Below are 14,720 nucleotides of genomic sequence, written 5' to 3' on the forward strand. Positions count from 1 at the left end.
TAATTATTATTCTTATAAATAGTATTTTATTGTTACTTAGAGTCACTAATAATTTATTTTATTATTTATTCTATTTTATGTATTACTAATACTTTAAAATTAAATATTGACTGTGTATTAGGCTAAATGTTAGGTACCACAAATGGATAGTAATACTTAATACTGAGGACCCTACAAAGGGCATATTATATCTATATTAATCAGCTAAAGTATTAATGTTTCAGAGAACATAGCTTAATTGTCCAAAATTGCACAGCTAACAACTGAGAGAATTGAGATTCTAATTGGGGTGTCTGTCTCAAAGGCTATGCCCTAAAACAAAACAAAACAAAACAAAAAGTCTGGAAGTTTGAGCTTCTCAATATTTTAGCCCTTCAAAAGGTACATTTGCTACTTTCCCCATCATGCTTTCATGAGTTGGGTTCTTGAGTGGTATGGAATAATGTATAATAACTATATTTTGCATTATTTATAACTATTCATAGATTTATACGATATGAATATTGAAAAGATTTTCATATATTTTTCTTTACATTTTCCTTCAGGACCTCATCACAGCTGTGTATAAGAAAATATATCACCTAACATTCATGAATTGAATTATAAGGTAAATTTTTCAATGATTTTTGTTATATCAAAAATGTTATAGAACTGTTAAAATTGTTGAGATACAGTTTCTCTGAAAGATCTTTATAGCTAGCTATCTTGCTATAAAAGGTTTGACTTAGGAATTCTCTTCTGTTTTCAAATTATACTTTAAAAATATTATCTATCTATCAACTTATTTTTTCTCAGGAATTTTGGAACTCCTTCTAATAGGCACACTTTTCAAATGTCATAGAACCATTCAAGTGCATTGACATTAGGCTGACTTTTATAAGTGTTTCTAAATTTTCTTTTAAAAACGTAGAAGCTCAGGAAAGAGCTCTCAATGAATATATTACTACATTTCCATATTTTAAGAACTATTTTTAAAATGTAATTTTGTAAACGTATGTGCTTGAAATACACATAGAGAAATCATATTATTTATGTTTTACTAATTATTTGGACTTGTCACTAGATGTAGATCTCTTTCCTAATGAACATTGAATTTGCATTTTGTAACATCTTTGAATGTCAGTTTCTTAAGATATAACTGGTCCTGGCTATTAATTATCACTTATCTATTAAGTTTGTCTTATAGGTAGGGTTTACTAAAACAATGATACTTATATTTGAATAATAAGTATAATAGGTATAGGTATTGAAAAATTTAATAAATAATAGATAAAAATACACCTACCATGTTGGTGAATGACTAATGACATCTGATATGAAACTGCCTCGCATTATGATGAACTTCTCCTTGAATACTTGAATTTCTTATGAAAAGTTGAAAGGTAAGGATACAAGTCATGATATCAAAAGTATTATATGAATTAATATAATTATTCTAATAATTCTAATATAATTAGAATTATATAATTAATATAATAATTAATATATATTCTTGCTCTTTTATACCAATAAAAGAGATAAAAACCGCTGCCATATCAAAACACTCAATATTTTCAAAGTCAAATCCTGTTGTTTTATATAATGTGCTTTTTATTTTACAAATACAACTCTAAATGCAGATATGATCTTGTTATGATATGTTAAATGTAAAACAACAACAGCAAACAAACAAAATCTAAACCAAATTGTATTCCATTCAACTCAAGCCAGGGTATAAGGCAACACAGTTTTTGAATATTAGATCCCTCCTCCCTCATTCTCCACCTCCTGTACGTGGCCCAAGTCCCCTCAGGATACTGAAATCTCGATCATGTTGGAAACTCTTACAAACCATGAGTTTTCTTATCACATAGATTTGGAATGTATTTGTGTTGAACGAATATTTGTTTTTGAAAATGTCTTCTTCGGTACAAGAACATGTGGGAGTAAAAATAAGATATAGAAACAATGCTATGAAAGCCTTTGTGGCATACATAGCTTAGTTATTTTAATAATAAATAAACTATTATAAATAAGCAAGACTGCTTATCATGAGTACACTTCATTATTACAAGAAAAACACAGTGGGCTTGTGTGAATGTGAGTATGTGGGTGTATAAAATTTACAGCATTCATTCCCCAGGATGTAATTAAAGGTAAATACCTTTGAAAATGAAAATATTATAGGAAAATTTATTAAAGTATTTATTATGTTTTTATTTTATACTACCCATCTTTAAAATTGTGGGTATTGTGAACATAATATTTACACTGAGTCATTTAGACTGAATGTGAGAGCTAAGAACCATAGCATACTTTCAGAAAGGGTTATATCACAGTGAGTGGGACCTCTTAAATTGTAGCATCTTGTAAGATAATGGCTAATTAGACATTTAATATTAGCCCAAATTTCCATGGCTTTAGACCAAATTCAAACACAGATCTGTGCAATATACAGAAGGGGGACATGATTCTGTTTACCAAGTGAATTTCATCTAAGAATATATTTCAGTTCAAACATTTTTGCAACGTATATTTTTAAAAATAACAGAAAGGAAAAAAGGGAGCCAGAAGAAGAGATTTTACATTGATTTTATTTGCTAATTAAATTCTAACCATGCCTTTATATACATTCTGTATCTCTGATTCGTATAAGGTATTCTGGAAACTCTATTATAATATATAACATTACAGGTTTAAATGTCAAGACAATATTTGTATTTAATTAATCAAGATAGACTTGAGATTAATATCCTTGTAAAAGGAAGTTTTTGTTACTACATAGGTTATAGAGTTTATATTTGTAATTTTTAAATCTTTTTTTTTTTTTTGTAAATAAGCAGTTTCCAAACAACAGTGTCCTTCATAAAGAGCTTACATTTTTGGAGAATATTCACATTTCACTTCTTTTCTGTAACTTATATTGAATGGTACATCTTTCATCAAAAATTTCTGAGAAACACAATTTTCATGAAGGTACATGTCCACTTTAATGATTGAATTGTCTGTACAGTAGAATGAACAATATACCTGTTGAATGTTTAATGGAGTAGAACCATAAACTGTATAGCTTTCTCATAATTCAAAAGTTAATAGCTGTCCCCTAATTTTGAAAAATGATTCACTTGGATAAGCAATTAAATAAACAATTTTTATGTTTTTAGATGAAATGAATGTGAGTACATAATTTATACATATTGATACTCAAAATTTACCTCATATTATTTTCAACAGATTATGATTATTTTTTATAATTATAGGAAAATTGCATAATACATGTTTAATGAATTAAATTATTTAATATTCACCCTTCCCTTTTTTCATCTCAAAAATGTGAGTACAAATATGTTTCTATCCACTAGATTTCAATAAATACTATTTCATACAATTTGTGTTAGAAAAGATATGACCTATCTGCTGTATTTACCCAATAGTAATTCTTGTTTGTTTGCCCCCATGTGTCTTTCTTAGTCTAATAAGTAGCCTTGATATAATTATATAAAGAAATCAAGTGAATTGTAGGGATGCCTGGTAGGCTCAGTGGTTTAGGATCTGCCTTCGACCCAGGTCATGATCCCAGGATCCTGGGGTCGAGTCCCACATTGGGCTCCCTGCATGGAGCCTGCTTCTCCCTCTCCCTGTGTCTCTGCCTCTCTCTGTGTGTCTCTTATGAATAAATAAATAAATAAATAGAATATTTAAAAAAAAGAAATCAAGTAAATTGTATAAAATTTTCTACATGCCAGCATGTAATGGACTATATAAGTTTTTGCTTATTAATATGACTTATATTGAGTAATTTGTGTTTGTAAACTTATTTAATACTTTTCACAATTACCCTGTGATATAGATATGATTATTACTTTCCAGAAGACCTGTTGGTAAAATCAAAATGACATGGATTTTATAGGACTCTAGACAGTTGTTTTAAAATGTCAGCTAAACCAAAGACACAATGTGATTATGTGAAGTTTCACATTTGCTTGCACTTGTATTTCTAAGTGCAGAGGAGTAAAACATCAACAAGAAATGCCTAACAATCAGCATGGGGTCTCTCCCTGAAGAAGGTCACTGAGGATTATCTGTGTTTGGTTTGAACTGGTAAAAACTCTGGTTTCTATTTGCAGTTGTTGAGATGTGGGTATTGTGTTTCAAAATAAGTTAATTCTGAAAAAGACCCTCAGGTACTACAGTGCCAGAGAAGGGGCCCTCAACAGGTCGATTGTTTCTGCTGCCACTTGTTTGGATGTTGGAGTTCATGGCAAGAAATGTTTGTGCTCACGGATGAATGTTGTTCTCTTGGTCCTTAACTGCAGTAGATTTATGAGCATCTGGGGGATAGAATCAGACTGACAGTTTATGAGAAAGAATATGATCGTGCAGTTTCATGTTTCCTGTACATCTGTTGATTAATAGCATGATTTGTGTTACTTAATGTCAAATCTTTATTCCTTTTCTTACTCAACAGTGTCATCCAAATGAAACATATCTCATTGAAGAAATAACCTTCATACAATCAGAATTCAATCTATCACTTCAATATTTCAAATCCCATCAAAATCTTCAATTAAAAAAATAACCTCATGTACATTTTGTAATTCAGTGATCACACATTAAATTTACTTTACAAGTCAAAGTATCTAGTGTGTGTTTATAAATAAATGACTATGTTTTCCTGGAATATAAAGTGAAATAGTTATCTACTCATTAGAAATGAATGAATCTTTCATAGTATGTTCTTTGAGTTAATTACAAATTTTCTCAAACATTTTGTTGTTTCCTTGATTTTAATTCAAATTGTCCCTTTTCCTAATTATCTACCAACCTCTACCTATTATTGTGAAGTCACGATGCATAAATACTATACCTTAACCTACTAGAATTTGCCTTTTCCCCTAAACTATGTCTTTGACCCACCTTTGGAGAATCCTAATTCCTTCCCACAGTCTGTTATCTTCAGGACTCTAGTTAACTAACTGTTAACTCTTTTGAGGAGAGTTCCTTTAACTCTTTGTAATCTACTTTGCTGCCTCCAAGATTGAAACTCTCTCCTGTGGGTAAACATGTGCACATGACTGGGCATAGGACAGATTAGTAAACATTAATTGAATCAAACAAAAGAATGAAAGTAGAGAAGAGCTTCCTTAATAGACTGCATCTCTTAAAACACACAGAGGAGTATCAGAGAGTAGAGGCTTGGTTACAGGTGGAAGGGAACATCTTGACTCAACTCCTAAGCATGGACTCATATGTTATATTAAGAAAATGTTAGGCTGGATGTTTGGGCCTAAGACACTGATTGTGAAGGAGTGAACTGTGATTGACGTGGCTCCACTGGATGAGCAGATAAGGAGAAAGCAGGAAGGATGTCGAGAGCTGAGCTGAGCTCAAGACAAAAGCTGAGCGCCCAGTTGTGGGGCCAGCTTGGAGATCCCACCATGGAAATTTCCAATTGCTGGATATTTTCACTTTATGCATGTAAATTACTACATGCCCTCTCTAAGCCAGCTACTAAGTGATTGGGATACACAATTTCATTGAATATTTAGAATAATGCAATTTTATTTGTCTGTTTTATTGATGAGGAAGCTAAACCTGGACTGGTTTGGGGTCCTTTTAGCACTAACACTTTGCTCTTAACAATCAGCCATACAGGGTTGTACAGCATATACTGTTATTCACTCAGAGATGTACCGTGGTTGAGGTTGGCTACTATTTAGCATTGCTGGTTTCTTTCTAATTCTGGATTTATGATTATCTCCTTCACATTTTTACTTCTGCTTTCCTTCAAGTAAAATACTAGAACTCTATTTCCAGTTTTTTTTTTTTTTTTCAAAAACATGTGCAAGATTTTGTTTCCTTATACATTTTTTTTCCTGCCTGGAGTTTGCATACCTTTCATCAAAATCTCAATAGATCTATGACTAAAAAGTGTTTTAAGTAAATAAAAACAACAACAAAGGGATAGAAAAAATCATACTGAAATATGGATCATTTGGAAAGCACATCTGTGTTTCTAAGTGGGTTCCTAAATACAGTATGTGATAATTGATATACAAAAATAATAGTCACCTGAATAAAGTTTGTGAAATACAAGAAGACATTTTTATGAGGCAGATATATGAAAACATAATATGGCCTCTATTCACATCTTCTGACATAGTTGCTATATGTTTAATTCTGATATTTTATACAATTAACTCAAGGCCAAACTATGTAGGAAGCACCTGTCCTTTGGCCCTATCACCTTTTATATTTAGCACCACTACGATGAATTCATGGATATCTTCTGTAATTCCCTATACTGCTCTTCCACCTTTCTTAAATTTTGATAGTCATTGTCGGGCTCATCATCAGCTACCCACCCTTCTTTAAAACAACCATCACCAACAATCGTAACATCCAAGTATTACCATGTCCCTTTTTTCTTAAGGTTTTTTCATCTGTGAATCAAAAGTGGTGATCACATTAGCTGTTGACACATTAATGACCTATTACTCCCTCCTGAACTGGTTCCATGTAGCAATTAAAATGCAGAATCAAGGGACTACTCCACTACGGATGAGTTCTGTTCTACAATAGGCCCATCACGTTTTCAGTGTGCTTTCTAGGGGATGTGTTTTTTATGTGTGGGTTGGCATGTTTCACTAGGGGCTTATGACTGATCTCAAATCACGCTATTCAACTTCCTGAGTACTATTTGCATATTTACAACGTCAGGCACTGAACAAGGCACTGCAACATACATTAGTCACCTTGCTAAGTGTTTTTGATGTTCTAAGATAGGTATTAACATCCCCATTTTCTTAAGAGAATATATTAAACAACTCAATGTAGATCAAATGGACGTTCACACTTAGGCTTCCTGGCGATAATTTTGGAATTTCCTCTCTTGTCACAACTGGCCTGTTAGGCATCTATTTTTACCTCCTCCATTGCTGTGATTTCTATTTTGCCTCAGAAAAAAATAAATTGGTTTTGGTCACATTTGTTTTGGGATTCAAATCCAGGCATATTTATGGGGATATAAAAATGTCTTAGAACCTCTTTTGATACAGCTTCCCTTGTTTTACTAGAATATACTACAACATAATGCCATCTATTTCAATATTATTGCAAAAATGGTGTATCCAGAGTGTTTTGTTAGAAGGTAAAATAAAGTTGGGGACTGATTTTAGTGTGAGTGCAGGCTTTATTTATTAAGTCTCCTCTGCAAGGACAAGAAAAGCCATCGTGCAGAGCTGGAGACATATCTGCTAACAAATGGCCATTTAGTTCTGATTTAATGTAACTCCTGGGCACTGGTAAATCAACCAGTGAAACACCAAACCAAAACATAAGATCTTTACGTTTTGAGGTTTCCTGTTAAACTGTTGCTTAATGCAGTTAGACTCAGACATTAAATCTGTTGTTTAAAGGTTGACTAAATTAAAAATAAAAAGAAAGAAAAGATGGTTTATCTTTTTTTGGCCTTGATTTGGGAGATTAGCTAGGGTCTTCATTTATCCTACTGATGTATGTTTTTAAAAATTGGATGCAGAGAAAAAAAACCTTACAAGTGACAAAATTTCTTTGATAATAACATAGGACATTGTGTAAAGTCATTACAATTCAAAGGAATTCAATCAATTCTTCTGCTTTCAGAAGTCCTGACAATAATAAAGTGTCAAGAAATGACATTTGCATCTATTTATCATAAGCAAACTTCATTTTTGTTTTTACCCAGGCCAACACATAAATCCTATCAATCTTTCATGCTTAAATTCATTTTCTAACCCTTCTTAAAACTATCAATATTGAGATTTTCTGATCATCGTGGAAGGAAGTAGGCAATTTATTTGAGCATCTTCTGACTTTTCTTTTCTACATAAAATGATGAAGCTAGTCCAATGTAGACTGTAGGTCTGGGGACATTGAATGTCTCCTAACCATATTTGATATCTTTTTTAACAGAAAATATACTTGGTTCACACATATGTGTCATGGCTTTGCTTGATGTTCTGATTTTAAAAACTCCTATATTGGATTAAATTAGATCATGCAAAATGAAATTTCAAACATGAGATTCAGCAACCCTTAATAGAGGTTGTTATTGGATAGCATGTTGCTAGTGAATTATATTTATTCATGTATTTTCCCAAACATAGGTTGAAATTGTCTTATTTGGATTATTTATATTCTGAGCAAAATACCTTGATACTACATAGTGCCCCATGCTTCAATAACTGGATAATGTCAGAAATCTTCAACTGAGGGTCCAGAGGTCTAAGCTTTACTAGCAATTTCTCATTTTGACTCTTCCAGATATGTGATCTTGAGTAATTAATGTAACTTTTCTGGGCCTCACACTCATTATTTGATATGCCTGGGAGTGGAATGGAGGTTCCCTAAAGCCTTCTGGAACTGGGCCCTTTCTGACATAAAAATTTCTCTGATCCAGACTATAGTGGTAAATACAATTACTGAGTTTATTCTAATGATATATTTATTTCATTTAAGAATTCTTATTTATTCAATTATTTATTTAATGTTAAATTGTCTTTTCTTAAGAGTTTAAGAGACCACCACAATATAGTTCGAGTTTTGGGCTCTGTTAAGATTCTGTTGGAACAAAAAAAATGTAAAAATATATTTGGAAACAGATATTTCTGTTTAGACAAAGTTTTAGATGATAATGACTGATAATTTTATTAATTAAAATAATGATATATTTGTCATCACATAAGAAAGTATCTTTATATTTTAGAGCTTCCTGCTGTATTATTTAGAAGAAATTTTCTTTATATATGGAATTTGCTATAAAGCAGTTAAAACATATAGATAAGGCATATATACCAAAACGTTCATAACTGTTAAAGTGAGATTATAGATAGAATGCAATTTTCCACCAGCGTTCCTTAGTGTAGGTTTAATGCTGGGAATTGACCCAAACAGGGTGTCGATGTATTAGTTACCTTTGCAGTTAGGGATTAGACTGAGACAGTTCTAAATATGGAATATCCCCTGCGTATCCTACATAAATCCTTGACTCAGTCTGTTGCTTACTTTGCTTCACTTTCTTGCTAACTAATTTTTCAGAAATCAAATTTGGATAACAAATATTTGCTAAGAATTTAAACGTTGCCTCAGAATAAACATGATTTATATATTAAAAAAAAACATAAAATCGTCTCTGTGGAGCTGAGAATAATGTTTTTGTGGAGATAATACCTCAATTTTCCCATCAAAGCACCTATAATGCTTCATCCCTAAATCTCTCTCAAACAGCACATGCCTGAACATGGGCTTTGGTTTCAGAGAGACCTGCAACCTGGGTTCAAACCTCAGTTCTTGGCACTTATTAGTATTAATATTAAGAGAGAATTGAAGTTAAATGTTATCTGCAAAAAAAAGCAAACAAAAAACCAAGCAAGAACACCAACAACACTGTTTGATTTGAGAAGTCAATAAATAAAAAATGCAAAAATAAATAAATAAATAAATAAATAAATAAATAAAATAAATAAAGCAAGCTACAACTGGCACATGTAAATATCACAATTAAGATGTATCTTTTTTCTTAATATTTTATTTATTTATTCATTTGAGACATGGAGAGAGAGAGGCAGAGACACAGGCAGAGGGAGAAGCAGGCTCCCTACAGGGAGCCCGACATGGAACTCGATCTCAGGACTCCAGGGTCATGACTTGAGCCAACCGCAGACGCTCAACCACTGAGCCGCCCTGCTATCCCTGATTATTACACATAGTTTGAATAAAAAGTGGAATTCTCTTTTTTTAATTTAAGTTGTTTTTTTGTTTTGTTTTGTTTGCATGATAGAATAAAAGAATAAATCATTACCCTGCAATAATAACAAATCAAATCCACACTTGAATATACACTATTGTTGTCTGTGTGTGTGTGTGTGTGTGTGTGTGTGTGTGTGGTCTTTTCTTTGGTATTACGAATCATATCATTGTCTTTTTTTTCTTTTTTTGTATTCAAATTCATACTTAGAAAAATCAAATGATGTCTGCTCTTCTAGTACATATATTTTGCCACTTTAGTTTAGGCTAATTCACATCACAAATTCTTCTTTCAGGAAGTTGACATTGTTTTGTATGCTTTTTCTTTAATAACTGTTTAACTAGTGAAATGTGTGCATCATTGTAGACAGATACCAGTTTTTTTAGAACTGATTTCTAGGAGATCTTATTTAAACAATGACACAGGAAGAATGATGGGAAGTAATAGAAGAAGATATATTATAAAAGATTACCAGAGCACCTGGGAGGCTTAGTCAGTTAAGTGTTTGGCTCAGGTCGTGATCTCAGGGTCCTGGGATGGAGCCCCACATCCAGCTTCCTGCTCACAGGGAGTCGGCTTCTCCCTCTGCCCCTCCCCCTGCTCCTGCTCTGTCTCTCTCTCTCTCTCCCCCCGCCCAAATAAATAATTAGACATTTTTTAAAAGATGATCAAGTATCTTTATATTCTCACTTAATTGTAAATAACCTAACTCCGTTATTAAAATATAAGTGGCATATAAAATCCTACACCTATTTAGAGTAAAATATTTAGCATAGTTTGAAATAAAAATATACTATGCAATCATCGGCAAAATCAAAGTAGTGGACATGACCAGTATCTGGAAAAGGTTCCTCCTTCTGTTTTGTAATCCATCCTTAACTGTCTCCTCTGCCTTCCATTTCTTTATCTGATGTCTGGTATTATTGATTGCTTCGTATATCAACAATTTTGGCAATAGAATAGTCTAATATGTGCTGTTTCTTGTCTAGCTCCTTTCATCTAGCATAATTATCCTTCAGTTTATCCATATCTGAGCATGTACCAACAGTTTACTTATTACTTTTTATTGCCAAGTATTATTGCTTTGTATGACTATACCACAGTGCTGGTGTTTCCGTCGTGGTGGTGGTTGTGTGTGTGGTGGTGGTGTTATTTTTTTTAACCATTTATCTGTTGAGAGACATTTGTGTCTCCAGATTTGGGCTATGAAAAATGAGAGTTGTGACGAACATTCACTGAGTCTTTGCACACACATATGCTTTGTTTTCTCTTGACTAAATGCCAAGGAGCAGAATGACTGCATCATAGGGTGATGTAGGTGTAACCGTTTGGCAACATCGTCGAACAATTTTACATTCCCACCAGCAGGCTATGAGAGTTGAAGTTCTCCACATCCTCGTCAACACTTGGTATGATTGTTTTTTTTAGGTTTCATCTATTTTAATGGGGGTTTAAGCATCTCATTGCGGTTTCATTTCACAGTTCCCTAATAACTAATGTTGCTGAGCATATTTTTTATGTGACTGTTTGGCTCCACATATCTTCTTTGGTGAAATGTCTATTTAAAAAGTCTCCCCAGTATGTATTGGACTGTTTTCTTACCATGGAGTCTGAGATTTTTATATGTATTCTGAAAAATTATTTTTGAGAAACATGGTTTATAAATAATTTATAATATTTTTGTCAATTGTCCTTTCATTCTCTTATCACATATTTCATATAGATAGGTAAATGAATAAAGATAGATATACATACATACTTTTGATGGCATATCTCATACATATTTGCTTTACCCAAGATCACATTTTGTCTTATGCTTGATTCTAAAAGGTTTGGTGGTGTAGGTTTTCCATTTAGACCTATGATCTATGTAGAGTTGATTTTATTATTTGATGCAAGGTGTGGACCCAATATTTTTTTCTAGTACTCTTTGTTGCAAAGGATGGCTTTTTTCTTATAATTATCTTGGTGCATCTGCCAAAAATCTGCACCCTGTATTTAATTGGACCTATTTCTAGGTTCTCTATGATGTGCGACTGACCTGTTTAGACCACATTATCTTATTTATTGGGGGTTTATAATGTCTTAAAACCAGACAGTGTTAGTTTTCTTAATATGTCCTTTTTATTATTGATTTGGTTACTCTAGGTTTTTTAAATGTCCATTTTAATTTTAATTTTAGTTTGTCAGTTTCAATGCAAAAGTTTACTGAGATTTTAGTTGGAATTATGTTGATTCTATAGGTGAATTTGTAGAGAATAGACAATGCATCCTGTGACCCCTGAACATAGCAATTTTCTCACTTTATTTTGGTCTTTTGAAATCCTCTCATCTTTGTTTTATAGTTTCTATTGTACAGATATTTTATATACTTTGTCAGATTTAGCCTTCATAATTTTTGTCATAAATGGCCATATGTTTTAATTTTCTTTGTTGATAGTATACAGATTGACTTTCTTTGTTTTCATTTTTATAACTTGCAGTCTTAATAAACTAAGTTATTAAGTACAATAACCATTTGCAGTCTCGTTCAGATTACCTACATAGAGGATCATTTCCTCTGTGAAGAAATACCTTACACTTCTTTTTCTTTTTCTTTTTTCCAACTTACTTTCCCTTTATTCATTTTCTTCCTTTATCTCACTGGCAAAAACCTCATGGAGTTTTGTGTATAATTTGTTTTTTTTTTTTTTTTCAATTATTTGGAAGAATTTACTAGTGAAAGCATCAAAGTTTAGATTTACTTTTAATATTCTAAGAATACTAATTAAGTTTCTTTAATAGACATCAGTCTATTAAATTTCCCAGTTTCTTTTTAAGTATCTTTTGGTGGTTTTTATTTTTAAAGGAATTTCTTTATTTAATCTAAGTTGTCAAATTTACTGGCATAAAATTATTTGTAATATATCTTTATTATCCTTTTAAAACTTTAGTGATGTCACCTCTGTTATTCATGATTTTGGCAATTTGGGATTTATGTCTCTTTCCCCTTATCAGTATAACTGTATGTATCAAGAAAGTCTTGCTTTTGTTTTGCATTTTGAAAAATACTGTTTCTGAGTATAAAATTCTCAGTTGACTTTTTGGGTTAGATTTCAGTAATTTAAAGTAGTTCTTCTGTCTCATATTGGAAAAGTTTCTGATAAAAAATATGTTTTCATCTATATCTTTGTTCCTGTGGACCTAACTTATTTTATTTAACTGCTATTAATATGTTCACTTTTATTTATTTATTTATTTGCAACTTGATAATATAAGTCCACTAAGTTTATTCTATATTGCTTTTCCCCACAGTGCAACATGGACTAGAAATTCTGCTAAGTTGTACTGCTCTTCGTGTTTCTTGTACTTGCTATATGTTAAGATTCATCTGTGGTATCATAATGTTCATTAAATTTACAACACTTCTATCTTTTTCCTTCAAGTGTTATTTTCTTTTGTCCCTTCCTTATTTTATGGAAACAACTACATGTACAGTAAGCTGATTAAAGTTGTTTTGCAGTTACTTTTTTAAAAAATGTTTTCTTGGGAGGTGCCTGCATGACTCAGTCATTTATGCATCTGACTCTTGATTTCAGATCAGTTTGATCTTGGAGATTTGAGTTCAAGCCCCACATTGGATTCCCCACTGAGAATGGAGCCTAGTTATTTTTTTTTCTTTTTGTATTTTGTTTAGATTTTTTTTTATCACTATATCCTGCTTTTATCATGAAATATGTATTTCATAATATATATTCATATATATTCTTTATTTTTGAACATGTAGAATTTTCATTATACTTTATTACATTTTAAAATTTTTTTTCTGCTAATTCTAATATTTGAGATTCATGAGTCAGCTTATTTATGGAACATATTTTCCTGCCTCTTACATTCTTAGTAATCTTTAATTGGATTCTAGAAATTAGAAATTTCACTTTTTGGTGTGTTTGATATTTTTGTAGTCCTATAAATATTCTTGAGCTTTTTGTTTTTATAATTCACCTAAATTACCTGAAAACTATTTGATTCTCTCTCTCTCTCTCTTTCTTTTTTTCTGTCTGGTTTTCAGGATATGTTGTGTGGGCCCACAATAGCATTTAGTGTATAGCTGTTATTTCCCACCACTGGGGCAGCATCTTTATAAGCTTTTGGTTCAATGTCATTGAATTATCAAGATATCCAATGTGGCTGGTAGGAAAAAAAAAATCCTTGGTGTGAATGTCAATGACCATCACTTCTAATTATAACTGCTGCTTCTGTTCCTGCCCACTGAAAATTTTCTTATGTGCACATGCTTATTAATAATCAACTAAGTTTTCCAAGATTGCCTACTTCAGGTTTCTGGAGTTCTGTTTTAGTGGAGTCCTCTCCCTGGTAGTACTGTGATCTGCAATCTTTAATGGTTTTGCTCTCCTTGATTTCTCAGTTGTCTTCTCAATTTAGGGAGCCTTCCAGCCTTCTCTATTTCCCTTCCTTGAACAGTTTCTTGGAAACTCTCTCAAGAACACTTTTGTGTTTACCTTATTTTCAGTACTTTAGGGGTTGCTGTTGTTCATTGGCGATGTCTAGTGTTTTCAAAAGTATTGTTTCTTAAATTCTGTCTATTTTCTAGTTCTTTCCAGATGGAAGGAAAATCCAATCCCTATCTCCATTTTTCCTGGATTTCAAATATATACAAATACCCACACATACATAGTTGAGGAAACAAGACAGAACTGAAATATTATGTAATAGTGATATGAAGGATTAGTGTCTTAGTCAACTTGAGATGTCATAACAAAATATCATAGGCTAGGCAGTTTAAGCAACAGACATTTATTTTCTCACAATTCTGGAGGCTAGAAGTAAAAATCAAGGTGCTAACTAGTTAGTTTCTAGTGAAAGCTCTCTTCCTGGCTCTCCAAATGGCTATCTTTGTGCTGTGTCCTCACATGGCATGAAGGAAAAGAGCAAGCAAGCTCTCTGGTACAGT

General features: G+C 32.2%; 1 protein-coding gene across 6 annotated transcripts in view; it reads left to right on the top strand.

Moving 5' to 3' along the window:
• CDH18 (cadherin 18) overlaps positions 1-14,720 on the top strand; it is a 943,171-nt gene that overhangs the window by 268,001 nt on the left and 660,450 nt on the right. For all 6 annotated transcript variants that reach the window (XM_072825036.1, XM_072825037.1, XM_072825038.1 and 3 more), the window contains exon 2: positions 546-607. The gene's annotated coding sequence lies outside the window, so the exon portion shown is untranslated. The remainder of the gene's footprint in view (positions 1-545; positions 608-14,720) is intronic.

The sequence above is a fragment of the Canis lupus genome, chromosome 4 (assembly GCF_048164855.1).
Source record: "Canis lupus baileyi chromosome 4, mCanLup2.hap1, whole genome shotgun sequence".
Classification (NCBI taxonomy): domain Eukaryota; kingdom Metazoa; phylum Chordata; class Mammalia; order Carnivora; family Canidae; genus Canis; species Canis lupus.